The sequence below is a fragment of the Hylobates moloch genome, unplaced genomic scaffold (genome assembly GCF_009828535.3).
Source record: "Hylobates moloch isolate HMO894 unplaced genomic scaffold, HMol_V3 SCAFFOLD_6, whole genome shotgun sequence".
NCBI lineage: Eukaryota > Metazoa > Chordata > Mammalia > Primates > Hylobatidae > Hylobates > Hylobates moloch.
The window spans coordinates 58,007,474-58,019,586 of NW_026652281.1; positions in this window are offsets into that span (position 1 = coordinate 58,007,474).

Genomic DNA, 12,113 nt, shown 5'->3' on the forward strand with positions numbered 1-12,113 from the left:
TGACTGAGCTATTACCAATCAGATGGCCCTCAGTGAGACTTCAGTTCAGAAGTAAGCAATGGGAAAAAGTAGGCACAATGATTAACTCATTTCTGGTGAAGGTGGTGGCTGAGACACTGCCCTTCTGGGGCAGCAGTAGAACAATTTCTGATATCCTGTGCTGAGTGCCCTGGGCAGTGTGGCTGTGGTTTTTGCTGGACAGTCTCTGAGTGTGGTTTGGGCATTAGTCTTGACCAAGTAGCCACCAAACCTGACTCTTAGGTTATCCTGAAGACTCAGTATACATTCATTCTTTAAGCATTTTTTGTGTGTCTGTTTACATTTAAGAACTATGAATAACTGAATGATAAAGCAAACAAGAGAAAGAATGCATATACGAGATAAAATATAGAATAAGACAAAAGTAAATCTCATAGTTTTTTTTTTGAAACATGTAAACATGTGTAAAAAATAATCCAAGAAAAATAGGTCTCTGCCAAAAAAGTAGAACCAAAAATAAGAGGACAATAGATGGGTAAGTTTAACATCAACCATAGCTAAGGAAAGGAAAGGAAACATGTAGCTTCCCATTTTAAAGTACAGTGGAAATGGAAGGAACCAGGAGTACTTCTCTGATTTGGTTCTGGGGTAGACGGTGCTATAGGGCCACCCTGAGGAAAGTCTGTTCAACATCATGAGTGTAGAAAATGAAAGAACAAAAAATAGAGGGATTTTTGTTGTTGCTTTTCTGTTATAAATATTTTTATCTAAGCCTGAATATTTGAGAACTCTTTGGAGACTAAGCATATTACTTCTTCCTCAAATACTTGTCAGGTTAATGTTGTTGGTACATATGTAATTGCTTATTGACATTTCTTCATTTGTTCCCCCACTTATTTGGCACTGCATAAAAGACACCATGCTCTGAGGGAAGGTAAATGCCTGTTTGCCTGCTACTATGAATGAGTTGGCTTGAATTAAAGCAGACAAGGAAATAGATTGCTTGGATTGGAACTTCTGTTTTTACTGTTGTCCAGGCAGGCTTGGTTAACCCAGAAAGAGAGAGTGAGACAAGAAAGTTTATGTACATGTATGTAGGAGAATGTGTCAGAGGAATATATTAGATGAGGCATAGGAATGGGAGTATATGTAAGGTAAAGAAATTTGTTTAGTTTTAAACGTGTTGGGATTTCATGGGTTGAGGCAATAAAGTGTAATTGGGACTATGAAACTGAAGCTTGGGTGGAAGTTTATGCCTAGAGACAAATGAAAATCATTTACAAAAGATAGTCAGTGAAGCTGGGAGAACTGATGCTATTTCAAAAGGAGAGAGTACAAAGGCAGAGCAGAGGACCTGGTACTGAGCATTGGAGGAAACCTCTATTAAGGAGTATTGAAAGCGGATCAGCCCAGAAAAAGAATGAAATAATCAGAACAGTAGAATGAGAAGCAGAATGGTGTGTTTCCATGGAAATCGTAAGAAGTTCAAGGAGATTCTTTAAAACAGTCCAATGCTATAAAACTGTGAAGATCTTCAAGCACTATGCTTTGTATTCCAATCTGCCTATTTCATGACACATGGATGAGGCTCAATAAATGTTTGTTGAATGCGTAAATAATCTAGGAACATCAGAAATGGGAAAATACAGTGATTATCTTTTAAGTGAAATTGTAGTAGATTGGGATGAAGCAGACACAGGTTTAGGGATTTAAGGAGAGAATGAGAATATAGGCATAGAAACAGTTGTCCTAGACCACATTGAGAAATTTGGGTAGAGAAAGTGATGTATAAAACAAATCTCATCGGAGGAACAGAAGAATGCTAAATGACGAGTTAATGGGTGCAGGAAATCAACATGGCACATGGATACATATGTAACAAACCTGCACATTGTGCACATGTACCCTAAAACCCTAAAGTATAATAATAAAAAAAAATAAAAAAATAAAAAAATAATAAAAAAAGAGATTTTATAAATTCAGATAGACCTTTGAGTGACTAAGGGTCCAAAGGAAGAAGCCAGTGGACAGATAGGAATTTAAAATATTGCAAAGAAACTGTTATATAAGGAAAATACATGTATCAAAACTTTTCTTATCTGGGAAATTATAGAAACAGCATTTACAGATGTACTTCTTTGGATACAATGCCAGAAACATATTTCAGATCGGTCTACTTCCAGTCATAGTAAAGTTCAGAGCCTTAAACCACTGGATTTTGCAACTTCAACAGCCTCATCCTCCTTATTTTGCAGAACAGAGCCCATGAACTAAGTTTGATATTAAAGACAAGTTTATTTCAAGAACTGGCAAAAATGAGGATTAGCCAAAGTTAAAGTTACTTTCAGTTTGGTTTACTAATGAACTGAACAATGCAAAAGATATACACAAAATTCGGGGCACAAGAGTAGATGCAACTTATTGATGCTCCCTTTGCTTTTATTAGTTGAGGTACAGCCTAACAAAGTAGCCCTTATCCACAGTGTGTTAACAGTGATTGAAGTTCATTTCTCTCATGGAAGAGTATATAGATGAATGATCCAAGGCTGTCAGGAAGGCTTTATCACCCAAGGTTGTTCACCCAAGGTTGCTAAAATTACCATCACTTCGTAGCCAGCAACAGGGGGACAGAGAAAATTCAAGGCAAACCATCTGTATAAAGGTGAATTGGAAGTTGTACACATCCTTTCCACTTACATCCTGTGAGACCAAACTTCGTCATATGAGTACACCTAGCTACAAGAGAGGCTGAGAAATGTAGTCTGTAGCTGAGCATCCATTGCTGTTACTGAATTTTTATTCTTCACAGTCCTCAATCAACATTGCTGCTCCAAAGCATTTGTTAGGTATTTCAGATGAGGGAACTGAGGCAAAGAAAAAGACAAGCAAGATGAATACTTCATGAAACATCACGAAATACTGAATACATATGAGAGAGATTAAGTACAAATTTACAAAGGTATCTATTTAAAATGACAATTCTATTTGGGTGTCTGTTTAAGTTTCTACCATGCAGCATTTTCAGCCAGTTTGTGTCTGTTGTCTCTGGTCAATTAAAATTATTCAGCATCAAAATCCTAGCTCTAGGACCAAAAAGAAAAAAAAAAAAGGAACCTAAGAAGCATTCACTGATAGTCTGATTCTGAACAACCGCTTTGCCTCTGGTCTATTCATGCATATTTCAATTGGCATTAATGTAAAGTACCAAGTGGGCTCTCTTCTACATGAAATCCTTGTTCTCAACTTGGCAGCAATCCTGGCACTAGTTCTAAATGGTCATTCTGGGATGGTAAATCAGCAATCCTCAGCTGATGGGTCTAACAATGAGATTGCTGGAGGCAGGTGGTGTTGTAAGGCCTAATTCTGTTGGCATTAAGTGACCATTCATATTTGCTGCAGGAGCAGTAAATTGCACTGTTTTAAAACAGGAAGTCTGAGTTAAAAGCTGTGTAAAAGCATTATACTGTAGCCAGCACTCCAGGCTCTTCTAATTAGGTCATTTGGAAAAAGATGACCTTTTACTTTCTGTGCCTCTTTGCTGGGGACACATGTTTCTAATTATCAATTGTATTTTACTTCACTAAAGCTGTTGACAAGCTGAGCTTTTTTTGTGTGCATGTATGAGTGTGTGTGTGTGTATATACACTTTGTGAAGTTAATAACATTTTTGTGTTCTAGTATTCCACAAATAGAAGATGAAAACAATGTGTGCAGTAATTTTAGTGTCAGAGCAACCAAAACCTCTAAGGACTTGAATGAAGAACACACTAAGGGACATTTCTGATGTTCCTGGTGCTTTAGGCCGACCTGACTTTAACTTTGTCTGAAGTCACTGTGTCAATATTTATTCTGTTTAGATCTAACTGGGTGTGTAAGACAAAATGGAGAAATGGACTTTGGTTCACACTGTTATTGGAAAAATAACTGCAGGTCATGCTTGGCATTCTGTCCAGGACCAAAACCAAAAATCTCATGATGATCTTTTAAGACTCACTTGTTGTTCTGCATGCTGTTTTCAGAATGCTTACAAATGCAAACAAATACTATCTTCTAATAACCAAAAGAAGCTCAGAAATAAAGGGACAATATGAGTTTCTATGGTTCTAACATATAGTCTATATTTTAGGAGATAGCCTAGGAAGTGAGGCATTCCCTAAGGCTGGCTTCTGCACTGACTTTCCTTTCTGTTTCAGGGACAGTTTCTCAATGTGCTATCAGGTTTTTCATCTGAAATCATAAAATCACAGAACTGGCAGACCTTTGAGAAGCTTCTAGCTCACAGTCTGCCTTGAGGCCTTTCTGAACTCAAACTCTCCTGGAACATAATGCTCTACTCTTAACAATCTCTCACAAGGGAGAGTTGACAAGGAATGATGGTACTATCTAAATGTTTAATATATGAATTACTCTGGCAGTTAGAAGAAAATGTATGGAGGATGATTTGAAGTTTATTATGAAATTGCTAATAATTTATTCAACTCAATTTTCCCTTAGAAGTTCTATGGTAGGTAATGATGGTTCTCTCACAGAGCATTTCAAAGTCTGGAAGGAGCTGGCAGTCATTGTATGACAGAGGGCTGGCAACATGCCAAGGTGCCCTGCAGTGGAGCTCTGAATGGCATATCCTGGGCCAGTTTCAAGTGAAGATAAAAGGTGGGTGAAGAGTTTCTTAATTTGGGCACTCTCTAAAGTCTGAGAGTTTTCTCCTGCTTCTCTGGTGATCCTAGAACACTTGACTTCTCATTTTCTTTATTCTTACACTCGGTTGGCAGCTATTTACTTTTGAGAGATTAATCAGCAATGAAAGTATCTGTTGCTCCTCCTGTAGAAAAGAGGGCATATGAACAGATGATGGGGTTGAGACATGGAAGTTCCAGGAAACACTTCCTCTATCACGCAAATAGCTAGTTACAGTTTTATTCATGATGTGGCCATGAGAATGCACATTGCTGACCTCCCAGTATAAGGACTGTAACTGACCTTAGCTGTTGCACTCTGAATCTATGGATCCATTTACTTTGAGGCCACTCTTCCCAAGGGCTCTGCCAATTAAGGGCTCAACCAGTGACTAGACCATGCAAGGATACTAAAGCATTTCATTCCTGGGAGATGCCAGATTCTTCTGACAGCCAGCTTGACTCAATAACTTCCCTGCTGCTTTGCAGAACCTCCCGTATGCTGTTGGGTGCTCTAGGAAGCTTCTGCCCCACCTTATTTCCTACTATGCCACACTCAGGTTGTGGTATCTCACTGCTCTCCCAGTCTGCCCTGGCTTCCTTCACACTTTTACCTACTTCCTCTAAAGACATCCTTGACTAGGTAATTCTTATTTCCTCAGACACAGTGAACACTAGGCTGTGGTGCTTTATAAAACTTTCTTTGGAGGCTTGCGGGTGTTATAAGAGAATAACAGTGTGAAAAAGGAAAACTTACAGCTGGATGAAATCCCACCAATTCCAGATGCCATCTGCCATGCTCAACATGGGGAGCACCATTTTGACTGGCTTTATTTAGCCTCTTGCCTACTGCGACATTGCTGAGCGTTATTTTATCTCCCTCCTTAGAAGAGAATTCCCTCAAATCAGTCCTTCCTGGAAATCTGGGACACTTCTTGACTCTTTCTTCCTTTCTCACTCAAAGAATTTAATAGGAAGTCAACATTATACCAGTCTCTGCAGAGACACTGTTCACAAAGCCATCAGTAGAGCTTAGAGTCTGAAATTACCTATTTCAGAATAAGATTTTGACTTTTCTTTTGCATAAGTCAAAGGATTATTAAAGTGATTTCCCTCAAACAAGAAGCAATCTGGCATTTTTTTTTTTTTTTTTTTGGACAGGGTCTCTCTCTATTGTCCAGGTTGAAGTGCAGTGGCATGACCTCAGCTTACTGTAGCCTTGACCTCATAGGATTAAGCAATTCTCCCACCTCAGCCTCCACAAGGTGTGTACCACCACACCTGACTAATTATTTTTATTTTTTTATAGAGACGAGGGTTTCACTATCTTGCCCTGGATGAACTCAAACTCTTGGGCTCAAGTGATCCTCCTGCCTTGGCCTCCAAAAACTCTGAGTACAGGTGTGAGCCACTGCACCTGGCCAAGCATTCTTGCCTTGAAATGTTGTATTGTTTTACTTCTGGGACAGAGTTTCTCAAATTTGACACTACTAACATTTTGGACCTAGTAATTCTTTGTTGTAGGAGATTGTCCTGTTTATTGTAGGATGTTTACCAGCATGCCAGTACTACCATCCCAGTCAAGACAGCCCCAAATGTCTTCAGACCTTGGCAAATATCTCCTGGGGGCAGATTCACCCTTGGTGGAGAACCGCTGCCCTAGAGCAATAGGCACAAACTGAAGGCAACTTTTTAAATAGCATTTTGCCTCTATAGGGAAGAACAGCTGAATTGCACATTTTAATGGTATTGTTAACCAAAAAGATAAAGTCTAAGGAAGACTGTGTGTGTGTGTGTGTGTGTGTGTGTGTGTGTGGCAATCTATCTCTATTAATGCCAGGAAAAGTGAACTTATTTACCATCTGAATACTATTGTTGACTAATGCGGAAAAAACACTGAAAATTTCACACTTTACTAAACATGCCACTCTGCTAAAACATTTAAATGTGTATAGGACTATATATTATCTCCAAAGGTAACAGAAATCTCCTGTTTTTATCTTTACTTTTATTTATGGTAAGACATTTGCTTATATGCTATAGGCACTTGGCTTTTCAAGGTCTCATTCCCTGGATGTGTCTAGGATGCCTGTGCTCCATGGCATCTTTGTGATGCAGGCTATTTACCTGGAGGATAGCTTATACCTGTGGGGCTGAGGGCAAGGTCTGTAGCTGACAGTAGCTGGGTGTTGATTTCCTCTGGTTATGCATGACACATTACTTCTGTCTGATTCTTTGTACAATTCCCACCACCTGGCCCTGGCTGATGTTTTACCCTTGCTGGTGAAGCAGTCTGTTTGCTAGATTGGCTAATTGTGGTTATCTCAGTTTTGGCCATTTAAGTATGACTCCAAGAGGCACACAATTTGAGGGGTGACTCTTGCGGTAGATGGCTGGAGGTGAAGCTCTCTGTACCTTCTATGCTTATTGTAGATTAGACCTGGAAAACTTCTGAAAGTTGATGATCTAAGAATTGGGAAAGATACAAAGATCTCTGTTGCCATGTGGGTCTCTCCTGAAGAATTTCATTCTTTGGTTTATACATATACCCTCCATGGTATGACATTTTGATCAAATGAAAGATCCAAGACATACACAATGAAGCAATTGCATGATGATGTAAAATGGAATAAGGCTAAACATCAGAATACATGGCAAGCACAGCAATTGCTGTCAGAATTCACAGAAGTGGGTAATTGTTGAGGGTAAATTTGATATGGGAAGTGTTCCAGGAGTCTTTGGGACTTGGGTTAGGCTTTGAAGGTTGGACAGGATTTACAATGACAGACAGAAAAATTTATGCATCACAGACACTGAGTGCATGTGTTTAAATAGTGTGAGCAAAACCTCGGAGATAGAGCCAGCTTGGAATGTTGCTAGGGAGGTGTACTTGACGGGGATGGAGGACTTTAGGGAAAGGATGGGGGACAAATTTGGACAGGTAGAAAGGGGATGATCCTGGGGCATTTATTTTGAGAGCTTTTGGAAATTTCTAACAAACTTTTTCTTCTGTATCTGCAATAACAGCATAACCGACAAAATCTGATGTAGGGTGGTACTCACTGTTCTCAAAACAAGTTTCACCAAAAGAGCATTTCAGGAAAAAAATCTGTTTACTGAGAGAGCAAGGAAACCAAAGTGTATTTGTGAGAGCTACATCCTCTAAAAGTGAGCAGGGACTTGTGCAAAAATAAAAGTAGCTCTTCTTTGTGAGTGAGGTGCATAAAAAATGAGTCAGTAAGAAACCTGAGTTAATGCTTGTGGACATTGAATGGCATGGACTTTACATGGCTCAGAGCATCTCACAATGCTGAGCAATTGGCAATGTCTGTATCAGAAACTGGCCACACTTACAAGAGGTAGGACTTGACTATTGACTTTTACAAACTATTGATCTTAAATTATCATAGGCTGATTTTATAGATACAAAGAATGTTGGCAAGGGTGCTTCTAGAGTTTCAGATTATCTTAACTATATATAATTAGCTCTGAAAGACTGTGAGTGAGGGTGGGTTATGATTTTTAAGTCCTTTTCTTTTTTTAAAAAATCTGGTTGCTTTTCATCTGCTTTGAATTCTCCCACTTGAAAATTTAGGTTCATAAAATTCCAAAAGAGACCGAAAAAGCTAAGTTCCAATTAAAAAAAGAAAACATAAATGTTACTTCCAAACTTTACCTAAGATATTGCTTTTAAGAATGATCTGGCACTAAACTGACTGCAGAAGGTTATTTATTCAAACCCTGCCTTGTTCCAAAGATAGCTATTAAGGGATTGTTCATCACTGGGGAAACTTCTTGGAGGCACACGCTCACACATACACACACACACACTCACACACACACACACACACACACTTTTTTCTCCAATAGCTCATTATATTTAATGACCCCCAACATGGAGATAATTGATTAGATTATAAAGATTGAAAGCTGGAAAATTTGGGGGGAAAGGCAAACTTTGTCTATTTTTTATCTTTCTGTGGTGAGAAGTTGGGAAAGAAAGGAAGGCAGAATATTTGTTGCATCTCTGTCTGTGAACAGTGATGATTTGGTAGCAAGGTCAGCTACCTCATTGTCAGCACCCTAAGTCAACAGTGAAGAGGCAATGGCTGGTTCTCACGTGAGGATGGCTTGTGTTGTTGAGAATACCAGAAGAATCATTACTGCACACGCTTAGGTGTGTGTGGCCAAAAGAGCACTGGCCTTGGATCAGCCAACCTGGGCTGCATTCCCTAGCTGTGTGACCTTGGATAAGTCACATAGATTCTCTGTGCCTCAGTTTCTCTTCTCTTCACTGAGGCTGCTTCTCTTAGAGGCCCCTTCTCTACTGGAATGCCTTATTTTATCCACTAAATCTGTGCTTCTGAAATTCTTTGAAATCTCTTCTTTCATCTTAAAAACTAACAAAATTTTGTACTTATTTGTGTATGTTTGACTATAAAAATAACATTTTAAATTAACAGTGAGTCTGGTAGATGCTCTGGTAACATGTGCCTCCCCTATCCTGTGGCTTCTCTAATCCCCTGGCATAGAACAGCATAACCCTGAAGGCACTTCAGTTTGAGGAGCAGGGGATTAAGCACGGTGAGGTAATCGCTGATTTTATCAATCAGAATAGGGTGGGTTAAACTGTGTTAAGAAATAATTCCAAGAGTTCAGTGGCTTAAAATAACAAACGCTTGTTTCTCCTTCATATTAAATCGCCCCCACTGGTCATTTGGAGAGCTTGGCTTCTTTCACTCAGGACCTTTGCAGAGCGAGTCTCTGTCTCTGTTTTTGTAGTGATCTGTGATGAGCAAGGTAGGACAATGGAGACACAGCGGCTCATTCTCTGGCTCTTAGGTCACTCACATTTCATTGGCTAAAACAAGTCAAGGCTATCTCTAATTGCGACGAAGAATAGGAGAATGCAATTCTGTAAAGTTCCAGAAGATGGAGAGCCAGAAAAATTTGGTGAACAGGACTAATAACTACCACATCAGCTGAGGTCAAGAATAGGGCAGAAAGAGGTGCCCAGAACACAGGGTTGTTTTGGAGGTGTCATCTGAAGATGACCAACTACCCCTGAGTCTCTTCACAAAGGGAACACGTGCAATGAACTCATGGCTAATTTGTGTTTCCCTTTACTATTCACATACACTTTGTGTCACAATATCTTTCTCCAAAGACAGTATGGGATTCTGGATTACATTAGAATCACACGCTAGTCCTGCTTCCTTGAGATCACTTCTGGAAACTACCTTGATTGGAGTTCTGGATTTTTTAGAACCCTTTGGCTGCACATCACAGACAGTTTCCTGCTCGGCTTTCTCTCACACCTGGTGAAGCACAGCTATTGTCTCTAATTTCCACTGGTTTACAAAGCTGCCTTATCTTCAAGTTCTTAGGAGGTGCTTCATTATCAAACAAAGAGGACAGCCCCCTTCTTTTGATGCTAATGTTGTTATCAGGAAGGAGACAACGTAGCTGTACAGGAGAGAGGACCCTGAAAACACACACAACCGCTTTAGGGGCTCGCTCTAGCCAGTCTGCTAGGATCTTTTCAGTTGCCCTGGGTCTCTGACTCTGCCTTTGTTATAGTCAAGTGCTGTAACAGTTCTGTACTTCTTCCCTCCATCTGCAGCATGTCTGGTGACCATTAGGGAACATTTTCTGCATTTATCTTTTGCAACAGAGTGCCAGGCACTACAGAAAATCTGAGGTAAACTAAATTATTTCTATTTTTTGAGGCTTCTGGAGTATTAAAATAAGTAATACCAAAAGAGCATCATAGAAACTGATGAATTTTAAGTTGTTGGATGAAATGCTTCTTTTAAAAACTCTTGCCAGTATGTCTATGAAAATTGAGGTATAACCTTATTTGGAGATATCATCAAAAATCTAAATTTGAGGCCTGTTTTAAATATGAGGCTTATGCCAAATGGTCCTCTTGGGTCCCCCTTCCCCACTCTTCCTGTGATACGTCCTGAAAGTAAGTCAAAGACGTTCTCTTTGCCTTTGAGACACTCAAAATCAATTTGGGGAGTCAGTATTAAAAATATAATACAGAGGCTAACACAGGTAAGTATATAATAAAGTGCTAAGTTGGCAGCAGATACTACATGTATTTTTAAGAGCTCAGAGAAAGGAGGGATTACTGTGGCTGGTGGAGTCAGGAGTAGTTTTGTGGAAGAGATGGGGAAATTGATACAGGACAAAAGGATTTTAGGAACAATACCACCAACAAAAGATATTGACTTCCTTCTATCAATTTACATTCAGATAAAACTGGCTCTACTTTATGAGTTTCCACTTGTTGGTCCAGTCTCCATTCTCAGCCTGGATCAGAACTTTTCTGAATCCTATATAATTTAAGCCCTGTGTTGCTAATCTTTTGAATTAAGTTAATATGTGAATCACTAGCCACCAGGGATGCAGATTTGAGAGCAAACAATGGACTCTGCTCCCTCTTCCCTTTGAGGCCAGGAGGGAGCTAATAGCTTTCCTTGCCAGGCATGCAGAACCAGGAGGGGGATGAGCAGCATGGATGCTGAGTTGATGCAGGCAATCCTTCTGGAAGGGCTTCTAAAGCTGCCCTGTCTTTGAAGTGAGTGAGAATACCTCACGTGGAGCTATCCCGAGGATTGACAGGACCAGACCCACAAAATTTTCTAGCTGTAGTGGGGCTGTGAGCATCCCCTACAGCTTCCCCTTTGGACAGCAGAAGCCTTGAGAGCACACCCCATGGAGCCACCAAGTCTGCGAGAGCAGCGGGGAGCAGTTACCACCAATTGAGTTCTACTCCCTGCTGCGGTGCTGAGTGGAGGGGGCTTCTCATCAGATGGAAATTTTTTTCCTTCTAAGATGCTATATATACATATATATATATATGTATATAGTTTTTCCTCTTAAAGCCAAAGTTGGAATATTTACTTGAAAATGAATTCCTAGACTCTGGTTTTAGTTAAAAATTTCCATAGGGAACAATAGAACTATAGTACATTTCTAATTTAAAACTTTGCATTGTTGATGAAGTTTTGAAAATAACAGAAGTAGGCAACCCAAACATCTGTTACTTTAATTTTTTTTCCTCCCTCAACTTGTAGCAAACTTGTGGCAGTAGTCTTGGAATGTGGGCACTGTCTCTGATCAGTATTTTAGGGAGTTTTGGAATGCACAAGAAAATATAGATAAGATTCTTTGCTTAAAATTTATAATGCATTGCAGATTGCACTGTGGGTTTCTGAAACAATGAAAAGTCATGGTGGGTTTTAAAGCAGTTTAGAGGAATAGCTCAGATCTTTGATGCAGGGCATTTAAATTAATGCTAGTCACAACATAAAGCTCAAGTTCAAAATTTATGTCTCCCTCTGATTACCACACATCAAACTACTTCAAATGGAGATGAAATTGCATTTCTCTGGGGGAAACACGGTGCTATTTTGATGATCAAATGTATTAGGAACAGAGGTTCTTGTT